We start from the raw sequence: 25,421 nt of genomic DNA, 5'->3' as shown, positions 1-25,421 counted from the left end.
TGGCATGAATGCAATCCCTATCAGAATACCAATAGCACTTTTCACAGAACTAGAACAAGGAATCCTTCAATTTGTATAGAACTGCAAAAGACTCTGAATAGCAAAAGCAATCTTGAAAAAGAAGAACAAAACTGGAGGTATCACAATCCCAGATTTCAAGATATATACTACAAAGCTGTAGTAATCAAAACAATATGGTATCGACACAAAAACAGACACATAGATCAATGGAACAGAATAGAGAGCCCAGAAATAAACCCACAATTACGTGGTCAATTAATCTTAGACAAAGGAGTCAAGAATATGCAATGGGGGAAAAAAAAACAAACCCAGTCTCTTCAACAAACGGTGTTGGGACAACTGGACAGCTATATGCAAAAGAATTAAACTGGACCTCTTTCTTATTCCATACACAAAAATAAACTCAAAAGGGATTAAGAACCTAAATGTAGACTGTAACCATAGGAATCGTAGAAGACAGCACAGGCAGTAATTTCCTGAAGTCAGTAGTAACAACGTTTTTCTAGGTATGTCTCCTGAGCCGAGAGAAACAAAAGCAAAAACAAATTATTGGGATTACATCAAAATAAAAAGCTTCTGCACAGCAAAGGAAACAATCAACAAAACTTAAAGACAACCTACTGAATGGGAGGAGGTATTTGCAAAGGACATAACCAATAAAGAGCTGGTATCCCAAACATATAAGAAACTTACTAACACCAAAAATATAAATAATCCAATTTACAAAAGGGCAGAAGATCTAAACAGACATTTCTCCAAAGACATACAGATGGCCAACAGACACATGAAAACATGTTCAACATCACTAATCATCAGGGAAATGAGAATCAAAACCACAATGAGGTATCACCTCATACCTGTCAGAATGGCTAAAACTAAAAACACAACAAACAACAAGTGTTGGTGTGGATGTGAAGAAACAAACAAGAACCCTCAGGCACTGCTGATGGGAATGCAAACTGGTGCAGCCACTGTGGAAAATAGTATGGAGCTTCCTCAAAAAATTAAAAATATAACTCACACAATCCAGTAATTCCACTGCTAGGTAATTCCATTACCCAAAGAATACAAAAAAGAAAAGACATATATACCCCTATGTTTATTGCAGCATTATGTACAATAGCCAAATTACGGAGGCAGCCCAAGTGTCCATCGATAGATGAATGGATAAAGAAGAAGTGGTGTATATACAATGAAATATTACTCAGCCATAAAAGAATGAAATCTTGCCATTTGCTACAACATGGATGGATCCAGACAGTGTAATACTAAGTGAAATAAGTCAGTCAGAGAAAGACAAATGCCATATGATTTCACCCATATGTGGAATTTAAGATAAAAAAAAGCATGAACACAGAAAAAAGAAACGAACCAAGAAAAAGATTCTTAACTATAGAGAACAAACTGATGGTTACCAGAGGGGAGATGGGTGGGTGGATGGGTGAACTAGATGAAGGAATTAAGAGTACACTCATCCTGATGAGCACTGAGTAATGTACAGAATTGTTGAATCACACTATATTATACACCTGAGACTAATAAAACACTGTATGTTGACAATGCTGGAATTAATTTTTTTTTAATCATGTCATTTATAAATAAAGGCAGCTTGACTTCTTCCTTTCCAATCTGGATGCATTTTATTTCTTTTTCTTGCCTGATTATAATGACTAAAAACTCCCATTCAGTGTTGACAAGGACATCCCAACCTTGTTCCCGACACTAAGGGAAAGCAGTCTTTTACCATTAAAGATTCATAACTTCACATTTTGCCCTTTATCAGGATGAGGAAATTCTCTTCTATTTCTAGTTTTCTGTGAGAGTTTATCATGAATGGGTATTGGCTTTTGTCAAATACTTCTCCCATGCCTGTTTAAAATGATTGTGTGGTTTTTATCCTTTATTCTATCAATATGATATGTAACATGAATTTTCAAGTTTCAAACTGACTTTGCATACCTTGAAGAAATCCCACGTGGTCATGCTATAGTCCTTTTCATGTTTTGCTGGATTTGGTTTGCTAATATTTCATTGAGATTTTTTGCATCTATATTAATGAAGATGATCTCTAGTTTTATTTTCTCGTAACATCTTAGTTTGCCTTCTGTATTGGAATAATGCTGTCCTCTTAGAATAAGTTGGGAAGTATTCCCTCTTCCTCACTTTTCTGTAAGAATTTATAAAGTACTGGTATTTCCTCTTAAATTTTTTGACAGACTTCATCAGGGAATCAACTAGGTATGGGCTTTTCTTTGTGGGCTGTTTTAAATTACTAATTCAATTTCTTTATGTGATTTCTTTATCTATAGACCTGCAAAGTGATGACAGAATTGTGCCAGAATATAAATCAATTAATTGCTTCCTTCTTTAAAAAATTTTTGCTATAAATGTTTTTGTAAAAGTCGGCTGAACCATAAACAGTGTGCCTAATGAAGTAATTGGTTTATAATCCGGTGCATGCTCCTTAAGTTATTATTGACAATAACAAATACTTCACGTATGAGTATCTGTCCATGGGCCACATTTTGAGTAGCAATCCTACAGTATGAAGATAGGATTAATCAAGACACTTTGGCAACAACTTGATAATATGAACTACTTAATGCAATAAAAGAAGGATTTATTATGTCATGCTGGGATGTATCATTGTCTTAGTCCATTTGAAGTGTTTTATCACAGACCAACAGGCTTATAAACAACAGAAAATTATTTCTCACTGTTCTAGAAGCTGGAAAGTCCAAGATCAACATATTGTCAGATTCAGTGTCTGGTGAAAACCCACTTCCTGGTTCATTAATGGACACCTTTTCACTACAAATTCATATGATGGAAAAGGTAAGGGAGTTCTCTGAGGTCTCTTTTATAAAGGCACTAATTTCATCTATGAACACTCCACCCTCATGACCTAATCACCTTCCAAAGACCCACCTCCAAATAAAATTACTTCTGGCATTAGGGTTTAACCTGAATTTGAGGAGATCACAAATAGTCTATAGCACTCACAGAAATTTCTAGGGATATGGCGAAGTTCAAGGTAAGGTCTAGAAAAATGAACTGGAAAATTCTGTTAACCAGAAATACATAATTTTTTTCTCTCTCACCATTTGTTGTTGTTGCTTTTCCTGATTAACTTTCTCAGCTTCTCTTTCTCATGGTACAATGTAACCACCTCAAAATTCCCAGCATGGGTATGTATCTATTTGTCCCAATGATCTTCACTTCCTATAAATGGGTGGTATCATATAGTGCAAACATGTTGGTGGCTCCAGGAGAGGATGAAAGAGGCATGTAGCAGAGAAGATAACTGGCAGACACTGCCAAAGTGTGTCCTATTTATATTTTAATATAACTGCTCTTAAGAATTACTTTTGGAACTAATCTTAAAAACTTATGGTCCATTTCTTTAAATGTGTCCAATGCAGGTAAATCTTGCAGGGTACAATTCACTTTTTAGACAGCATATTTAATGTTATTTGAACTTGTCATTTGAGTCCACTGGGTTATCAGTGTAAGGTATGTAGTCTTTAGCTGAAAAACTAATATGTAATTTATTGTATGGACTGTTCTGTTATGTAATCAGTCTGATTTCCTGTGTTGATTGTAAGTTATTTGCAATTTGCAAAAGAAGAGTCTCAAAACATTTGAGTGATGAAGAAATGTATAAACCCCCAAGTACATCATTTAAAAGGACAATGTTTATTCAGATATAAGTATTCTTTTTATTTTATTTTATTTTATTTATTTATTTGACAGAGGTAGAGACAGCCAGCGAGAGAGGGAACACAAGCAGGGGGAGTGGGAGAGGAAGAAGCAGGCTCATAGCAGAGGAGCCTGATGTGGGGCTCGATCCCAGAACGCCGGGATCACGCCCTGTGCCGAAGGCAGACGCTTAACCGCTGTGCCACCCAGGCGCCCCACAGATATAAGTATTCTTATTTGGGAAACTAAATAATTCACTCTCACTAATATTTGTCATTTGTTATATGCATGAACTTCAAGGTTACAAGCAGTAGATGTGAATAAACGGTGCTTAATTAACAAAGGGAAAGGTTGGCTTAAATATATATATGTATATACATACACAAATATACACATATGTATACATGTATAAGATATATATATACACATAGATGTGTGTACATGTCTAGAATATATATGTCACCTCATTAGCCTGAATAAGACACTCCTAACACTGAGAACAATTCAAAGGTTTTAGGAGTTGTGTGCCAGGAACTAGAGACAAAGATCAAAAATATTTTTTTTATGGGGCGCCTGGGTGGCGCAGTCGTTAAGCATCTGCCTTCAGCTCAGGGCGTGATCCCGGCGTTCTGGGATCGAGCCCCATGTCAGGCTCCTCTGCTGGGAGCCTGCTTCTTCCTCTCCCACTCCCCCTGCTTGTGTTCCCTGTCTCACTGGCTATCTCTCTCTGTCAAATAAATAAATAAAATCTTTAAATATATATATATATATATATATATATATATATATATATATATATATATATATTTTTTTTAATTATAGCATAGAAGTCTATTGTGATTCTTATTCTTGTTCCTCTCTCTAGGTAAAATATATTTTTTCTTTGGCTTCTTACAAGAATTTATTTTTCTTCAGTTTTCTGCAGTTTGAATATGATATGCTCACCTGTGTGGAATTTGGTCTTTATACTGCTTTCTACAGCTGTGGTTTGGTGTCCTCCATTAATTTTAAGACATTCTTGGTCATTACTATTTCAAATATTTCTTCTCAATTCTCTCTCATTTTTCCTGGTATTGCAATTACACATATATTACACTTTCTGAAATTGTCTCACAGATTTTTGTATACTCTGTTATTTTCTAAAATTATTTTTCTCTTTGCATTCCAGTTTGTGAAGCTTCTATTGACTAACCTTCAAATTCAGATGAATGAGTTAATTCCAGGTAGAAAAAAAGTTAGATCTTTGCTGTATTTATATTCATATTATTGTCTATGAGTAAAAAAACCTAAAACACTACTGAGTTACTCCATGTATTTACGGGCTCAGAGAATTAAGGCTTACAATTTCATACTCACTAAATGATCATAGCATATTTTCAGCGAGCAACTATATTTTATTTGCATGTTGAATGGAAAACTATAGTATGCAAACATAACAGTATCTATCTGACTTTCTATTTCAATAAATTAAAATTAATATGCACATAAAATAATGAACACACACATACACATGTACACACACTTCTTAACTAGATTTATCCACTGGAAAAAAGATCAGATTTCCAAATTTAGAACCCAGACAGTTTAGATCCTTATGCAGTGAGTGTATGGTTTAGAGTTCTTTTTTTTCTGTTTAAGGGTCTTTGGATTAATTCACATTTGAAAAGGCAAGAACAGAATGGATTTTATTTATCTATGATGTCTTAGTAGCAAAGTTCATGTTTGTTTAAAAAAAAGACTAAAAGTATTTTCAAATGCTGAACAATCAGCAATTTAAGCAAAATCTGTCAAACCCAGATGTTGTTTTGACAATCCATCCTAAATAGACTTGTTTTGCATTCCTATCTCTGGTTTCAAAAAACCCCCAGAAAAACAGTGCACTGAAACAATGCAGCCTTCAGCAAAGGGAGCCTCTGTGATAGGGAGTAAAGTTGGAACAAAAAGAGGGGAGGGGAATCAGATAGTAGGATTCCATTTTCAATGGATTGAATTAGAGTAAATTCATTTATTATTAATATCCAACATTGTTATGATTACTTCAAAAGGACAAACAATAATTGTATTTTTAAATTCAATTTCTTAAAGACCTTTTGGAGGACAACACTTATTTTCAATGTTTGAAAACTGGCTACTATACGTTCTTACTTTTCTACATTTAAACCTGAACCCCTTAAAAAATTTTCAAAATTGATTCTAGTCTGTACCAATTACTTCAAACAATAAAGTTTAGGCAAATAATTTGAACAATGTAAAAATTCTGTTAGTGACCGAAGGAAAAAGGACAGAGAGAACAGCTTTTTATGCCACCACTTGATTGGTTATCTTTGATTGAAGTGCAAATTATCTTGCAGAAAATAAACATCATAGTTTTGGCCAATTTAGTTGAGGATTAATTTTGAAATTGAAGAAAATCAAACAGAGTAGAGCAGCAAGTGTTGCTAAGGAAACATCAAGCACTCTGTTGTAAGAAGAGCAAAGCAGGGGAATAGAGCAAGTGACAGTATTCCTTGGAGTTGTACAATAAGCTAACCTAACAAAGGACTTTTACACTTCAAGGGAAGGGCAGTGAGTGCAATTTTATCTAGTAGGTTTGATAATTAAACTGAACAAATCACAAATATAGTTCTCTCTTTCCCAAACTACAGACAGGAGATGATGACTAAGAGGCTTACAATCAGAACAATACTAAATAAATCAGACTTTTTAGAACAATATTCAAAGAGAATTGTGAAGAAATTTAGATTTTTGTACAGGTTCAGTGCACATAATTTAAAATTTAAAATCAATTATAGGATTATTGAAGAAGGAAAAATACAATTCAACATCCAAAAAACAAATACCCAATTTAAGAATGGGTAGAAGACATGAATAGACATTTTTCCAAAGAAGACATACAGATGGCCAACAGACACATGAAAAGACGTTCAACATCAATGATCATCAAGGAAATGTAAATCAAGACTACAATGAGATATCATCTCACCCCTGTCATAATGGCGAAAATCAACAATACAAGAAACAACAGGTGCTGGCAGGGATAGGGAGAAAGGCAACCCTTTTGCACTGCTGGTGGAATGCAAACTGGTGCAGCCACTCTGGAAAGCAGTATGGAGGTTCCTCAGAAAGTTAAAAATAGAAATACCCTATGATCCAGCAATTGCACCACTAGGTATTTACCCAAAGAATACAAAAATATTAATTCAAAGGGATATATGCACCCTGATATTTATAGCAGCATTATCTACAATAGCCAAATTATGGAAACAGCCCAAGTGTCCACTGACTGATCAATGTATAAAGAAGATGTGTATATATACACAATGGAATATTGCTAAGTCATAAAAAAGAATGAAATCTTGCCATTTGCAATGATGTGGATAGAGCTAGAGAGTGTTATGCTAAGCAAAATAAATTGATCTGAAAGAAGACAAATACCATATGATTTTACTTGGACGTGGAATTTAAGAAACAAAACAAACAAGCAAAGGGAAAAAGAGAAGAAAACCAAGAAATGGATTCTTAACCATAGAGGACAAACTGAGGGTTGATGGAGGCAGGTGGGTGGAGGATGGGATTAATGGTGATGGGTATTAAGGAGGACACTTGTGATAAGCACTGGCTGTTATATGTAGGTGATGAATCACTGGATCCTGCACCTGAAGCTGATATTACACTGTAGGTTAGCTAATTGGAATTTAAATAAAAACTTGGAAAAGGGGGGGGGTTAAATAACAATAATAACAGCTTAGTGGTGAAGTCTGAAGAATTTTCATCTGTGTCTATTAGAGAAGTATTGCTTCAGATGGGACTTCTACATTATCAGTTTTCGCTATTTCGGTTAGCTTGTTACATTTTCATGAACATTATGTCATTACAAAACAAGGTTGGTGTTACTATGATTTGAGAAATTCAGTTGGTTTTATCTATCAAGAACAACTTTCAACCTTTTATTAGACTTGCTCTTATTTTACAATATTTATTACAAAAAAATTTTCGTTGAAGATTTCTAAGATATGCATTCAAATGTGCTTATCTGAATGTACTTCAAAATAATTTATCAAGTAAATTCAGTAATAAAACTGGTGACTGTTATAAGTTGTAACTCTTGTGACATTTAAGATTTTCCAGGTATTTGCCAACTCAGAATTTAGCATATAGATTCTATGTTTGCTTACAGGGATCTGAAATAGACCTGTATATTTGCAACAGAATGATGAATATCTGCAAATATCTAAATATCAAACGGCAGCATTTGCTTATTTCCATGGTTTCATGAGCCCACCCGCTATGGCCAATTTCGATATTTATGAATCATTACTGAGTGCAGAACTGGGAAGAGATGTACATGCAGTTGAACACCATTATACAGTATCTCCCCTTTATAGATATAATAGGTATAAATAAGTCAAGGAGAATAAAAAAAGTTAAACGTAGTAAAACAATTAGGAAATGATGACTTTAAACTCTTACAACTTTAGTATAGTTAATTTCATTGTAAATTTATGTAATTTATTTTTAAATAATGATTGTGTTTAATAACTGACTCATAATTATAACTCCTAGAAATTTAACAATTAGCTCTTGTAAGCTGGTAGAAACTGGCTCCAGTATGCTACTGACTAGCTCCCTTAATGAGGAAGTTTCCTTGTCCTTTCCTTCCTCCCTTTCTATATTGCATATTATGATTAGTTTGGAATTTGCCTAAAATATGTCCTCAAATCATCAGCTGCTCCAATAATGCCCTCTTCATTTTGCTATTTCCAGTATTCATAATTGATTTTAATAATTATTGAGCAACCAGGATGTGCTATTATTGTGTGAAGCCAGAGCAGTCACACATATCAACTAATTAGAGCTGCTGATGATTGAAACAGCTGCTTCTCCTGAATAACCAGTTCATTGGATATTGATACTTTGCCAAAAGATGGTTTAAAAAAGTATGTCTTGAAGCCACCATTTGGGTAAATATACAACTTATTATGTACACACAGGTCAACAGACTGACTTGATCTTGATCAAAAACAAACAAGCAAAAAATAGTTTGTCTAAGAGTTAATCATCACTAGAGGAATTTGATCTGTCCTCATGCTGTAGCTTACTTACTTAATCAATTTGCTTTTTGGAATTCTCCAAGAGATAAAACACTCACAGCAGTTTAGCTAATAACCCCCTGCTTCAGCTAAATAACAATGTCAGAATCTATGAGTTATAATGTAACATTAAGGAGTATAATGACAGTTATCCTCCAGAGGATGTTTCAAAATCACAATGAAGTAACAAGCAATTTGTTGAGGATCCTTCCCTGCCAGTTGCCAAAGCATTAGCATTCCATCTGCCAGGCAGTGGGATTAGCATATCGCTAGCGAAGTTGTTAATGGCAACTTTCAAAAGACTAAATCAGTACTTTGTAAAATCTTTAAGAAATCATGTGTGAAGACCGTATTAACTTCTTTCTTTAGGTATATATTATGTTAGCTTTTTTCCTTGTTGCTTGTTTATTTCTATTCATTTGTTCTAACATCTATGATGATAAATGGCAGCTCCACTAGACACTGTAACATTTTTTTCCACTTGAGCAACTGAAAGCAACGGTCATAATATGTTTCTTCCTCTTAGAAATAGCCCAAGAGAATTGGTATTGCTTTAAGTCAAGTTTTTACAAAAGCTTTACCCAAACTGAAGCATTTTGAAGAATAGGAGACACACTGTACATGCCTTTTCTGGGTTTGCATGTTTACATTGCCTGATACTTTCATTAATCTCCATTGATTCATAGCTGTGATTTTTTTGAAGTTATTTTCAGCATATACTAAGAAATTTACTTCCTGTGGTGTTTTTCCTGAAAATGTCTTCTTATATAAATGCTTTCTAACATTTCAAAGACACTTGAGATTAAGCCAAGGAGCCCTTATCTCACTGGTTAGAAAGTCAGGTTAATAAAAAAATAAGGCTGCTAACGTAGTCCACCTCTACTACACATTAGAAGAATGTGTCTCTGCCCAGTGCACTCTGGGAATATTAACTTGCAATAGGACGAGCTCAGAGTGGTGGATTTTATAAATTAACAACCCCAGGCTAGCACTATTAGGACTTTGTATGCAAATAGTCTACAGGAATAATGAGGCAGGTTTATAGTTTTAATAAAGAATTAGAAACATCTGGCAGCTTGTAAGAAGTTCTTTAGTTTTTACATTTTGTTTGTCTTCATCCTGCTCCATTTTTCTTTGTTTTGTTTTGCCCAAAGTTACTTTAAATATTTTTGATCTCAGAAAGTTATTAATTTCTGTTACCTCAACCAATTTTATAAAAACAAAGGAAATATCCTTTCATATTTCTTTCAAGACGGAGGCATAATTTATAACTGAGTATGGAAAGGGTTAAAGTACAGGCAGGGAGAGACAGGAGGCCCCTGACTCCCCTGACTATGCCCAGGCAGGGGGCTATGTGACCAGGCTCACAGAAATCCCAGATGTGGAGAAATGTTATAGACGAGATCTTTAGCAGAGAAAAGGGAACATAACAAATCCACCTTGTTTGTTCTAAATATAGACGGGACAGTTCACGATATTTACAAATTCAGCTTGTTTGTCTCAAATGTTATAGACAAGATAGTTACCAAGTTCCCTGGTCAGTTTTCTATAAAAGACCAACTAAAAAAGCCCTCTTAAAAGCCCTCCATGGCAACCCATTCAGGACCCCTCTCATTCTAGAGAGCTTTTTTCTTTCCTTTCTGTTCTCACCTTCGCTTAATAAACTTTCACTACACTTCACCCTTTTGTGTCCTCGAGATTCATTCTTTTGACTCTGTGAGACAAGAACCCTGAAACCCTGCCACATAACCTACTGATTCAGCCTAATTTCTTTAAGATAGAATATGTGCTTACTTGCGGAATTTTTTTTTCAATCAAACAACTGCAAATTATTCTGTTTAGTGTAATACTTGCAGTGACAAATAAATGTATGATGGCTTAATAAACAAGACAGTAGCTTATTTTCTACGTTCCTCAAGTCCTGATCAGTGGACGGTGCTTCTCTAAGACAGGACACATATTTCCCATTTTGCTGCTCTACCATCATCAACATATGGCTTCCAAGATCATTTCGCCCACCTATATTAAGCCAACTAAAAAGGAAAGGGCAAAAAGAATCCCAAGTAGAAGTCTTGGAAGTGGTATACCTCGCTCATATTCCATTGGATAGAAAAAAGTCATATGACTTCATCTAACAAAAAAAAAAAGTTAGGAAAAATAGTTCAACTTTGTTCATGAATTAAAAAAGAAATGGATCTGGTAACCAGCTAGCAATCTCTCCCATGGTATATTACAGAATAATACTAGGTCACTATGAAATCAAATGATGCATTCTGTGAAGTTTAAACTATTAATGTTTGCCAGTATTGTGAAGCAATGCTTCTTAATTATGCAAGCTACAATTCCAAATAAGAAAATAAATAAGTAAATAAAGACTATCTTTCCTTTTGTTCACATGAAAGTAGGAAACTCTTTTGCACTGCTATCCATTCACTCATTTACTCATTCAGTATACCATAATAACTAGCTTTCATAGTTTGTCTTTTTTATGTGTTTTTTTTACCACTTTGTTTCTAATAATAGACCATGTCTTAGTAATCTTGGAATCATTAAAGGTATATATGAAAAAGTATTATAGTTCTGCAGGCTTAAAATATAATATAAATTTCTTTATGCAAGAAAACATGTTTTTTTTTCCTGTATGTTTCCTTTCTCACTCATTTCTGTTGTATCTTTAGAATAGTGAGATATTCAATGACGATACTCACTAGTAAGTTATGTATATAATGGCCTTTAGTTGGAAACTCTTTATGAACATATGTTCCATTGGTATATAATTGACAGGAACTTTTTAAAGGTATCTTCTCACTTCAGTAATATAATGAATATAAATTTAATGCTGTTTCAAATCTTGAAAGAATTTAATATGCTAATGTTATCTTCTTAGATTGTCAGTCTTACCTGTATTTTATACTAGTATAGAGTCTTTCTGTACTTAGCACAATATACAACACTTTCACATACTATTAGAGAACATTATTAAGGATAAATAAAATTATAATTACAGTCAGAAAACTGATTACTAAGAATAGAAAGAGGATATTGATAATTTTATCTTTAGCTACTAATTTAGATGTTCACAATAAATGGAATATATGTCGTGGTTTGAGGAAAATAACTCCAAACTATTCACTGTATTTCCTTTCTTTATAAAACTTTCTTGAAGTCAATGAACTACAAAGGTAACTAAGGATGAAACCTTTGAAATAGTCTTCTATCCATACATCCAACATTGGATACATATCCAACAGTTTGCATATGTTTCTTTTCTTTGCTTTACTGAGTTTGTGTTTGGTTAGAGGGCATTTCTTCCAATTTGAAGAGCTGGTTACAGATGAATCAAATTTTATAAAGGAGAAGCTGGACTAGATATAATTGAAGGAGCCCACTGGACAACTCTGCTTATAACTGGTTGTAGTAGGCTGAATAGTGTCTCCCAAATATATCTATACGTTAATTCCTGGGATCTGTGAATGTTACCTTATATGGCAGAAAGGACTTTGCAAATGTAATTAAATTGAGAATTTGAGATGAGAAATTATCCTGGATTTTCTGCATGGGCCCTAAATATAATCACAGTGCCCTTATTAGAAGCAAAGGAAGATTTGGCTACAAGGAAAGTACAAGGTAATGTGATTATGGAGGCATTAGAAGAGAAGGAGAGAAGTTTGAAGATGCTATGCTGCCATCTTTGAAGATAGAGGAAGGGGCCATAAACCAAGGATAATAGGTAGCTGGCAAAGGTAAGGAAATGAATTGACCTCTAGAGCCTCCAAGACAAATCACCCTGCTCAGACCTGGACTTCAGAGTAGGTAGATTGACTTGGAATTCTGACTTCTAGAGTAACAGATTAAATATGTGTTTTTTTAGCCACTAAGTTTGTAACAATTTGTTGAAGTGGCAATAGGAAATGACTACACCGGTATATAACCAGATCAATCTATGCTACGTCTGGAAGAGGCTGAGTCTGTTTACTTCCTATGGCAATGGCTTATTTCCATGCCATGTTTTGCTCCAATGCTCAAGAGGATCAGGAAATTGATGTGATAGCTATACTTTTGCTACATTTAAGAGTTTTAGTGGCCCAGTGTTAGGGGGAAATGTGGCTAGGGAGAGGCAGGGGATGAAAGAAGAAAATCATGAGCAACAAAAGACAAGACTAAACCATGTCTTCTGAGTGGGATTTTGTCCTTATTCTCTAACGTCCAAAGCACTATCATCTTCTTTATAAAATACACACTATTTTCCTCTAAAAGTGTGTGTGTGTGTGTGTGTGTGTGTGTGTGTGTGTGTATGTGTGTGTGTTTCACACATTCCTGGTATTAGACCTGAGGAATTAGATCTCATATCAGACTGCACCCCAATACACTGGGCATGGTAAGTGGCACCAAATGTACCCACAAATAAAACATTTCAGAAATTCTGGAACTGTTGGTCCTGAACTCAGGTATAGGATGGTCTTCCTCCATTTTTTGCAGATCTCTGCTCTTACAGAAGTTGAAAAACTCATAATTCCCCATGCCATGGATGATGTTCTTTAGCCATTTGCAATGTCCAAAATTTGAGAATTGTGTTGTACCATTTACCACTAAAAACAAAACAAAACAAAAAAACCCATAGTACCTGATAAGCCTCTTTTTGTTGTGAAGGCATCACATCCCACACCTAAAAATGCTGGATGAAATATAAACCTGCTAGCCTTGAGTTAAGCCTGGAGTAGAAAAGGTCTCAGTAGCAGGTGAAAGCTTCCATGATAGCAGTGCTGGTGCTAGGGCCATATGATACCAGACCTGAGGTATTAGGTATGTCAGCGGTGGGAAAAGATGCTATGTTTTTGATGGAATGCATCACTGGAAAAATTACAATGTAGTGCCCTGGAGATTTAGAGCAAGATTATATCATCCATAGTAGGGAATTATATGCTTCCTGAGAAATAGTCCCTGGCCTGTTACTAGGCCTTACTAGAGATAAACACTTTACCATGTATACTGAATGCCCTTTGTGAGATGTGTTTTGTTTTATCCTTCGAGTCAAAAAATTCGGCAGGCCCAACAGCAGTGTATTGTGAAATGGAAATGGACATCCAAGATCTAATCTCAGTAGGATCAGAAGGCACAAATAAACTGCATGTGTAGGTGTCAGAATTCCCAAATCACCCACCATAGTTGCACCGAGTCCTTCCCTTTGCTACTACATGTAGTCAGAAGAGGGTTCTGTACAACCAGCTAAAGGAGTAGAAAGGTCCCAAACTTGGTTTACAGATATGTTAGCTAGATATATGGATGCAAGCCAAATGGATGGCAGCTGCACTATAGTCACATGAGTGACTTTGATGGACAATGAAAAGAGTTATAGTGTAACTGGTCACCCATTTAGTATACAAGAAGTGACCAGAGATGAGAATATATATAGATTTCTGGGCAGTCATCAATGGCCTGGCTATTTTGTGAGTGGTCTGGAAGGAAAGGGAATGGAAAATTTGGCATAAGGAATTCTGGGGTAGAGGCATGTGAATAGATATCTGGCTGTAAGTAGAGAATGTGAAAATATCTGCATCATACAATAACATTTACCAGAATATATTCACCACGACAGAGGCACTGAACAACCAAATAACTAAATGGCTTGGCCAGTTGTTGTTAGCCAGCCTCATCCATTGGTCACCATGGGACTGCGACAATGGGCACATGAACAGACTGATCACACTGATGGAGATTGATGCTACACATGGGCCTACCAGCATGGAATCCTACTTTCAAAAGATGGTCTCTGAACGTCTAATCTTTCAGCAACAGAAACCAACATTAAGCCCCAGATCTGGCACCATTCCCTGAGGAGGTCACTTGGGTGCAAGTAGACTCTTGGTCACTTGAGTGTAAAGCAACTAAATTAGTCTCCTTCCATCTTGCAAGGGTCAGTGGTTTGTCCTAATAAGAATAGTTAATCTTCCCAATATGGATTTGCCCCCCTCCCCCCATCCACAACATGTCAGCGAGCACTATTATCTGTAGATTACAAAATGCCTGATCCACAAATGTGGAATTGCATATGAAATATCATTTGACCAAAGGACCTATTTTACAAAAAAAAAAAAAAAAAAGGCACTGTAGGAATGGGCCCATAAGATTTACTATTAATATCATATTCTGTACCAGAGGCAGACAGACTCATAGAAGGTAGAGCTGAGTGCCAGATCAGAGACAATATTCTGTGAGGAAGGAGAGTCATCCTTCATTTAGCAGTGATCTGAGAATCAAAACAACTACACAGCTTACTATACATTAACATGACTTTGGCATTCCACTATGTTCATCAATTTCACTTTGTAATTCCAGAAAACACCTGCCCAGGAAGATAAATATGGAGAATTGCTTTACTGTTTATTCAAGTAATTTCCTAGAAGAGCCATCAAACTCTTCAATAGAAAAGCATCAAGCAACATTTAACACTTCAAGACTCTTTAGATTCCTTACCTCAATATCTTCACCCTGCGGTGTCCACTGACGCTGAACTATTACAGTTGACCTTTGAGCAATACTGGTTTGAACTATGTGGGTCCTCTTAAATGCAGATTTTTTTCAATGAATACATTGAAAAACTTTCTGGAGATTTACCATAATATGAAAAAACTTGCAGACAAATCACGTATCCTAGAAATATTGAAAAAAATTTAAGAAAATGTTAGGAATGTCATGAATGCATAAAATGTATATATATGCAAGTCCATTTTATCATTTACTACCATAAAATATATATAAATCAATTAAAAATAGTTAAAATTTATCAAAACTTACACACACAAACACTTACAGACCATACACTGTGCCATTTGTAGTTCAGAGAAACGTAAACAATTGTAAAAATGTAGTATTAAGTTATAACTGCATAAAATTAACTGTAGTGCATACTGTACTACCATAATAATTCTGTAGCCATTTCCCATTGCTATTGCAGTGAGCTCAAGTGTTGTGAGTATCCACTTAAAATGCCACGTGACACTAGTCATCTCTGTGTGAGCTAATCATCTTACCTCTCTCTAATAAGTTACATTTTGCAGTGACAAGTGATCTCTCGTCATCCTTGCATATCATTTTAGTGCAATACTGTAAAACCTGAATAACACCATAGGACCCATATGAAGTGTCACCAGTAATGCTAGAAGTACTCCCAAGAAGCAGAGAAAAGTCATGACATTACAAGAAAAAGGTGAATTGATTGATATGGACCGTAGTTGCTGATCATTTCAAGATAAATGAATCCAGCATAAGGACCATTGTAAAAAAAGAAAAGGAAATTCATGAAGCCATCACTGCAGCTATGCCAGCAGGCAAAAAACCCTTGCACTTTTTGTGAAATAGCTTTTTATCTTGTATTGAAAATGCAGCTTTTATGTGGGTGCATGACTGCTGTAAGAAAGGCATACCTATAGACTTTAATATGATCCAAGAAAAAGCGAAGTCATTACATGACAACTTAGAGCAAAAAGAAGGTAAAGGATCTAAAGCTGAATAATTTAATGCCAGCAAAGGATAGTTTGATAATTTTAGAAAGAGGTTTGGCTTTAAAAATGTCAAGATAACAGGAGAAGCAGATTCTGCCGGCCAAGAGACAGGAAAGTTTCCAGATACTATTAGGAAAATCATGGAGGAGAAAGGGTATCTGCCTGAACAGGTTTTTAATACAGACAAAAGTGCCCTGTTCTGGAGAAAAAAAAAATGCCACAAAAGACATTTACTAGTAAGGAAGGGAAACAAGCACCAGGATTTAAGGCAGGAAGGGAGAGATTAACTCTACTGTTTTGTGCAAATGCAGTTGGGTTTATGATCAGGACTGCCTTTATCTATAAAGCTGCTAATCCCTGAGCCTTGAGGGGAGAAGACAGACACCAGTCTTTTTGGTTCTGCAACAAGAAGGCCTGGACAAGAACTCTTTTTCTGGATTGACTCTACTGATGCTTTGTCTCCGACGTCAAGACGTACCTTACCAATAAGGGACTGTCTTTTAAAGTTCTTTTGATATTGGAAAATGTCCTTGGCCACCCAGACCCATGAGTTCAATACCAAAGGCATCAAAGTGGCCTACTTGCCCCCAAATGTAATGTCTGTAATTCAGGCTCTAGGTTAAGTGGTCATAGGGACCTTTAAGGCTCATTATGTATTGTACTCTAAGGAAAGGATTGTCAATGCTATGGAAGAGAACCCCAATAAAGAGAACATCATGAAAGTCCAGAAGGGTTACACCACTGAAGATGCCATCATTATTATAGAAAAAGCTATGAAAATCATCAAGTCCAAAACAATAAATTCCTACTGGAGAAAACCATGTCCAGATGTTATGCATCACTTCATGGGATTTACAACAGAGTCAATCAAAGAAATCACAAAAGAGAGTGCAGATATGGAAAAAAAAGGGGGGGTGAACTGTTTCAAGATACGGCTCTTGGACAAATTCAAGAGCTAATTAACAGAATATGGCTTGATGGAGATGAGTGCTTCCAAACCGTGCCAGAAAACAAACTGACATTAGACAATCTGACTGAAGGCTTCTGACTATGTGTTTGACTTCTTTTATGACATGGATCCTTCTATGATATGGACACTGAAATGAAAGCAGGTGGTGGAAGAAGTATTAGCAAGATATAGAAACATTTTTAGAGAAAAGAAAAAGCAAAAAAAAAAATGTCAAAGAGAAATTATGATGTATTTCTGCAAAATTACACTAAGTGTGCCTGCCTCTCTCACCTCTGCTTCCACTTCCTCCATCTTTTCTGCTTCTGCTACCCAAGATAGTAAGACCAACCTTTCCTCTTCCTCTTCAGTCTACTCCATATGGAAATGATCAGGATGAAGACCTTTCTGATGATCCATTTCCACTCAATGAATAGTAAATAATCATCATGCCATACAGTTATCTGTTGTGTATGTATGTGTCTTTGTGTGAAAACCTAATAGCTGTGTAGCAAGAACTGTGTAAAGCTTTGTGTCATCATCATCGCCTAAGTAGTCGTCATTTGGAACATCATGTGCACGATGTGTAGAGAAGTGGACAGCCTATCTTTATGTAAGCATAAGGTGAATGATACTTAACATAAAATTAATAATGTGTTCATTTACTTACTATTTTATAACTTTGCTTTCCAAGAATTACATTACTGTACAGTATGCCTGCTTCTCTCTCTTATAATTGGAGAGACAGCATATCAGCCTATCATCAGAGGTAAGCGATTTTAAAAAACAGTAGCAATATTGTCAATACTGATGATGAAAATGACTGTAATACTATATGCTAGAAAAGTTTTGTAACAATTCCTTCATTATTGTGTGGCTGAGCTACCACAAAGCAATCATACTGGTTACACTATACCATAAAACAACCGTATTTCTGTTTCTTCATTATCAATGCATGGGTCACTACACCCATAAATAATAATGAACTTTTTTTACATTATTCATTTTTGATGTCTAGTGTTAGTAATATATATAATGTCTACAGTGTTTTGATTCATAGAAGACAATATTGATGTAGGTACTGACTGATGATTCATCTTGTGAAGATGACATAAACTTATCATGTCCATAAATACAGTACTGTAAATATATTTTTTCTTCCTTATGATTTTTTAAAACATGTTCTTCTAACTTATTTTATTGTAAGAATATGGTATATAATACATAAAACACAAAATATGTGTTAATCAAGTGTTTATATTATTGGTGAGGGTTTTGGTCAACAGTTGGCTATTAGTAGCCACATTTTTGGGGAATCATGAGTTGTACATGGATTTTTGACTGTGCAGAGGCTAGGAGCCCTAATGTCCACATTATTCAAGGTTCAACTTTATATCATGATCTTTACTCAATCTTAACCAAGTCTTCACATTGAAAGACCTGCCTTACAAGGGACTTCAAAATCTCAGTATCTAATCTTTGTATTCTTTTCTCTGAAATGATCCTAAGATTCTGTTAAGGTAGTATTCTCCTTTGCTACAGTAAGCAAAAATCTCAGTTGCATCTTTTCAATAGGTTGTTTTGTTGATATTTTGGGAGTCGGCATTCAACAGACCTTTGTATAAAAGATGAACATGCTGAATATGCTTCATAACAAAACTGAGGAATATACTATATATAAACTTACTACGTTTTCTTTAAAATGTTTTCTTCCTATCCTGCGATTAAGCATGGGTCAGGTATAAGATGTATAGATAAATGAATCTCAGATCTCCAGTGTTTGTGTAGATGCAGGTTCTGATTTTGCCAGCTTCCTTGGCAAACTTTATTTGCTCCAGGAGGTGCTACTGAGATAAAAACCTTTGGTTATATTTATGGTGGCATATCTAAAGCAATCTGAACATATGTATAAGATAAAAATAAACATAAATAACAGATGTCAGATACAGCCTTTCTAGGAATAGTGTTAGAAAACATGTATTTGTCACCTGCCTAATAGCTTTGCTGTTTATAGATGCATGATTTTCTTTAGAGATTTACAGGGACAATTTCTATTTAATAATTTTCCTAAGAATAGATGACAGAGAGTGTTTTGAATTTGGTACATTAGCCATGAAAAATTCCAGAGGCAGGTCATTCTCTTCATATGACCTGAGGTCATTTCTGTAGGCTGTTCATTTATGCATTGCTGTAACTGGCCTTTGTAACTCTGAGAAAGTCCTAAGAGGTATGACATTCCAGCCTATCAGTAGACTTCTCTCAGTGGTGAGGAATAAAGAACCAATTTGTAAACAGTTATAATAAATGACTTTAACCTAGACATTATTTTTTTTAACCTAGGAAGGGAAATATTTAATTAAAATTGAATACAGCATTTTTTCATTGCTAATGTAACGAAAAAGAACACCTCAATTATCATAATTGTCAAAATAGTGCATGTAAATTTGTTTGTAATTTACAAAAATTTACAAAAAGCAAAGAATACAATGTTTTATACATAATGAGTCAGGTAATCTAAAATCAAAAGAACACAGAGCAATGAATATACAATGGGGAAAAGACAGTATAGAATTGTTGAATCATTATAGTCCACACTTGAAACTAATATAAAACATATAAAACTGTATGTTAATATATTTCAATAAAAATGTCACTGGGGTTTTGATAGGGATTTCATACTAGTAAAAAACAACAACAACAACAACAAAAAACAACAAAACACCACTCTCTTCAATAAATGGTGCTAGGAAAAACACAGCCACATGCAAAAAAATGAAACTGGACCACTTTCTAATACCATACACAGAAAAACAAACTCAAAATGAATTAAAGACCTAAATGTGAGACTTGAAATCATAAAAATCCTAGAAAAGAAGAAGGGCAGTCATTTCTCTGACATCAGTCAGAACAACATTTTTCTAGATATGTCTCCTCAGGCAAGGGAAACAAAAGCAAAATTAAACTATTTGGACTACAACAAAATAAGGAGCTTTTGCATAACAAAGAAAACTATCAACAACATAACAAGAAAACCTACTGAATGGGAGAAGACATCTGCAAAAGATACATGCAATAAGGTAGTTAATATCCAAAATATATAAAGAATTTATACAACTCAACACCAAAAAAACAATCTGATTAAAAAATGGGCAGAGGACCTGAACAGACATTTTTCTAAAGAAGACATACTGATGTCAAACAAACATGTGTAAAGACGCTCAACACCATGAATCCATCAAGGAAATGCAAATTGAAGCAACAGTGAGATATCACCTTATACCTGTCAGAATGGCTAAAGTCAAAAAGACAATAAATAATGAGTGTTGGTGAGGATGTAGAGAAAAAGGAACCCTCTTGCACTGTTGGTGGGCATATAAATTGGTACAGCCACTGTGGAAAACAATATGGAGGTTCCTCAAATAATTAAAAATGGAAATACTATATGACACAGTAATTTCACTAGTGGATATTTACCCAAAGTAAATGAAAACACTAATTCAGAAAGATATATGCACCCCTATGTTTACTGCATTATTTACAACAGCGAAGGTATAGGACTAAGTGTCCACTGGACTAATGAATGGATTAGGAAAATGTGGTATACACAAACACACACAAACACACACACACAAATATTCTGCAGCCACAAAAAAAGGATGAGCTCACGCCATTTGCACAACATAGATGGACCTAAAGGGTATTATGCTAAGTGAAATAAGTGAGACTGAGAAAGACAAATACCACATGATTTCACTTACATGTGGAATCTAAAAAACAAAACAAATGAATAAAACAAGCACGCAAAAAGCAAAATCAGACCTATGAATACAGGGAACAAACTGATGGTTGCCAGAGTGCAGAGGATTTAGTATGGGCAAAATAAGTGAAGGGGAGCAGGAGATACAGGCTTCTAGTTATGGAATGAGTAAGTCATGGGATAAAAGGCACAGCATAGGGAATAGACATAATGATATTGTAATAGCACTGTATAGTGACAGATGGCAGCTACACTTGCGGTGAGCAAAGCATAACGTACAGAGAAGTTGTATCTCTATGTTCTACACCTGAAACTAATGTAACATTGTCAACTATACTCAACTATGCTTTCCACTTTTTACAATGGAAAAAAATAAGAAAAAAAAATAACAAAGAGCAAGTGTGTTTTAATTTTTTCTTCTGATTTTATACCAATTATATTAAATTTAAAAATAAATAAAGAGGGAAAGAAATTTCTAGGACAGAGGTGTTATGCTTTTCACAACTGTTATATTTATCAGCTAATAGCCTAGGCCAGTTGTTCTCAAAGCATGGTCCCTGGGTCAGCAGCTTCAATGCAAATGGGAGAACTTGTTTGAAAGACAAATTCTCAAACTCCACACCAAACCTACAGAAATTCTGGGAATGAGGCCTAGCAAACTAATCTAACAAGCTCTCCATTATGATTCTGATATACACTAGCCTAGGAAAAAATGCAAGTTTATGTTCAACAAACACTGCTCAATCAGTAACTATTTGGTAACTATTATATGCCATAGAGTAAAAAGAAAAATAAAAAGTATATATCTGGAAATGAAAACAATGTAGTAAAATATAAACCTAAGAGATGCCTGGGTGGCTCAGTCAGTTAAGCATCTGACTCTTGATTTCAGCTCAGGTCATGATCTCAGGGTCCTGAGATTCAGCTCCTTGTTGGGCTCGCACTCACCAGAGTCAGCTTGAGATTCTCTCTCTTCCCTCCCCAAACCCCACCCCTGCCTGCACGTGCTCGCTCTAAAATAAATAAATAAATTTTAAAAATAAATAAAAAGTAAGAAAAATAAAATATAAACCTAAGTATTGCTACACTGAGGACCTTAGTTCTCTCGTCTTAAACATGTGGAATTAAAGAATCTCTTGTTTCTTCCATTTCTAACAATCGATAATCATCTGGTTGAAAAAATAATCCAAATAAAATATGATAAGCATAATTAACAGAAAAAAAAAACTGTAGCTTAACATGAAATGATGAATCTTTGTGGTGAGAGGCTAAATCAAGGTCCGAAGAAAAGGTAAAATTTGAATACATCAAGAGAAGATGGGCACACTCCAGGTGGAAAAATTCTTTGAGCAAACCCATGGCAGATGCAAGGAGCAGACATCCAGTGCCCTGGCGGAGAGCGTGCTGGGACATGGTGGGACCTGGAGTGAGGGAGATCTCAAGGTCCACATGGCAGGCGGAGAAGTGGGAACTTGTTCCAGAAGCTCATGGGTTTTCCAAGCATAGGACTGGCAAGGGATAGTGGTGCTTTTTCAACTTCAGCTCTAATAGTTATGATTGATTGATGCAAGAAAAAATGGTAGGAGTTTGTTAAACCAACCAGGTAAGAGGTAATAAAGCCCCAAATGCAGTTATTTTAATGAGGATTGAGAAATGGAAAAGCAAAAAGAGAAAGGGAAGGGTCTACGGCATTTTCATTATGAGCCTGTAGGAAAAAGAAGACTCAGTGGTGGTGCCACTAGTCCTCTTGGCCCCTGTCAGTTGTTTGATTGGTTTGTTACCATCTGGAAGTCAAGCTTTATGTGATCTGAGACATAAATTGGAAACTCTAGCATATAAGCCATATGACTTCATTGTCTGAATATTTTTATACTTCAGTGATTTAGAAAGTATAATACATACACAGACATTATCACACTGAATATGTACTTTTATAACCACAATAATCATTAAATGTGCTGATGCTGAAGTCAGATTATATAAATTAAACTCCCAGTTTAGTCACGAGCCAGCTATATGATATTGGACAAACTGCTTCATCATTTCAAGAACACTTCTGACATTTTAATACTTTATTTTTAAATAATAGCCATCCTGTTCATTAATTTCCATTGTTACCTCAACAAATTGATTAATTCCTGATTGTATGTCCATTAATACAGTTTTTAAAATAAAGAGGGTACAAAGAACAGCTGCTATTGACTTTATAAAAATGATGTCACTCTACTAACTTAATTCTTATTTTTCTTAGGAAGAGACTGTTTCCTGTGTCTTCCCAGTACATTGTCAGATGGTGGTTTTTCCGATCTTCTTTAATACGTCTATTTTACCACGCTCACTTTTCTGAGCATCTGCCAGTTTTCTCAATTCTGCTTAAACAATTCTGACATCTCTGCCTCATTTACTTGGTGTTTCTATGCTTCAAGGAACAATTTCTCGAAACATATTAAGCCTATCTCCAGTATTCCTAATGCATTACTAAATTCGAAATGATGAGTGACTGTCCCTATATGAACAAACAAATTTCCTATCAGCCTTTATTCACCTTCCCTGGTCCAGCCCCCTCAAAATCCATTCCCTAGCATGTTCTTCAGATTCCTTCTGGTACATATGAGCCAGGACCTTTGGTACAGAATCTTCTTTCCATAGCAAGAACTATACTTTTCCACTGGAGTTCTGTTGAGACTTGACCCTATCTATTAGTCTAGAAGCAGTGAGTGGAGATAGAGACACATCAAAAGAGGCAAAGAATCATTTTTCAAGGCATTAACTTCAGTGAGATCTTTTCATCATCTCCAGGTATCATGGGTTACTCTTCCTTAGCAAGGAAGATGGCACCTTCCATCCTGCTGAGACTATCCAGAAACATCTAGGAGTATAAAGATCTCTGTCATCTCTACCCAGATATCCTGGCTTCAGGGTCTTGTTCCTTCCTTATCAGGGCTCAGGCTTCAACATGAGAGGCTGCTTATGGCTAAAATTTTCTTTTGTGGTGAGCATCTCTTACAACTAAGACCCTAGTTTTCAACACACTCTTACCTCTAACTACAGAAGACAAGGGTTTTATTATTTTTTTTAAGACTTTATTTATTTATGTGACAGAGAGATAGCCAGCGAGAGAGGGAACACAGCAGGGGAGTAGGAGAGGAAGAAGCAGGCTCCCAGCGGAGGGGCCCGATGTGGGGCTTGATCCCAGAACGCCGGGATCACACCCTGAGCCGAAGGCAGACGCCCAACGACTGCGCTACCCAGGCGCCCCACATAAGGGCTTTCTAAAGTGCTGCCAAGGATACTTTCTGCATTTCATACTATATTCTAAATTATTTGATTTGCTAATCTATGTCTGTGACTATCTTGTGATGTCTGTGATGTTAATAATCACCAAGAAAACAATCCATATAATAAGCATCACATTCATTCTTTCAAGCACTAGCGCTATTACATACACCATTGCTAGCATTCCACCTGTGTTCTCTACTAATCCATGCCAGCAATTGCATTGTACAGGATGCCATGGATTATTATCATCCTAGTTACCATCAGCAAGGGGATTCTTGTTGACATCTGGATAGCAAGTGGTCCAATTCCAGAATCTTATCTTTCACCACCTGTTTTAGAAGTTCCCTAGATGCATGCTCCAAGAAAAATATTTGATTGCAAATTAACTGCAAGAAGGATCTGTAGAGGAGTGGGAAGTAAAATAAGGAAGGAAATAAAATAGTAAAAGGTGCTTTAATTAGATAGGTTTCTATTGAAATTTTGAGGGAAAACTATGCTACCTGCTGGTTGTCTGATCCAAGATTCAAGAAAGCTAAGACATTTATCTTTCAATTCACTTCTGTCATTGAATGAGAGATGATCACTAAAGGCCTAATGTAGGTCATTTTCAGCCTGTAAAGTGGGTGGGTCTGGAGAAAGCTCTCAGGCAGAAAGAAAGACATCACTGACAAATCATGAGTCTCAAGTGCATATGAATGGGGCCCCAACAGCATCTACTATAGCAGTAGCGTCAAGTCTGGGCAATTTGCAGTCTGGAGGTCAGTCATCTGGTTTGACACTTCCCAAATTAGCAGAGCTTCCTAAGAACCCCAGAAGAAAACACTGACTTTAGTGTTGAACACAGGAAAGAAAAAAAAAATGTATGTGGCAATCCAGATTACCTTTGAAGAAGTAGAGTACTCAAAGTGGATGGTACCGGCTCCATGGGACATTTTGGGAATTTGTGGGGTATTTTCAGGTAACACACTTGATATAAGGAATAACCCTGTCATTTAGTGATTTGGTACCATGATAAAGTTTTAATGCTCAAGATATTCCCACAAAATTTTCTCATTTCCACAGGAAATGCTCCTATCCATGTAGATGAAATATGTTTATAGTAATCAGAGAACATAATTCTGTAACTC

At 35.6% G+C, this 25,421-nt stretch overlaps 1 long non-coding RNA gene across 1 annotated transcript in view; it reads right to left on the bottom strand.

Moving 5' to 3' along the window:
- LOC148110776 (uncharacterized) overlaps nt 1-25,421 on the bottom strand; it is a 497,911-nt gene that overhangs the window by 281,795 nt on the left and 190,695 nt on the right. Inside the window, exon 4 of the long non-coding RNA XR_015724380.1 lies at nt 15,285-15,461. This is a non-coding gene — a long non-coding RNA (uncharacterized LOC148110776). The remainder of the gene's footprint in view (nt 1-15,284; nt 15,462-25,421) is intronic.

Source organism: Ursus americanus, chromosome 1, assembly GCF_024610735.1.
Source record: "Ursus americanus isolate L20-20 chromosome 1, mUrsAme1.1.p, whole genome shotgun sequence".
NCBI classification, from domain to species: Eukaryota; Metazoa; Chordata; class Mammalia; order Carnivora; family Ursidae; genus Ursus; species Ursus americanus.
Note: the sequence above shows the minus strand (reverse complement) of the source record. Positions and strands in the feature narration are given on the sequence as shown.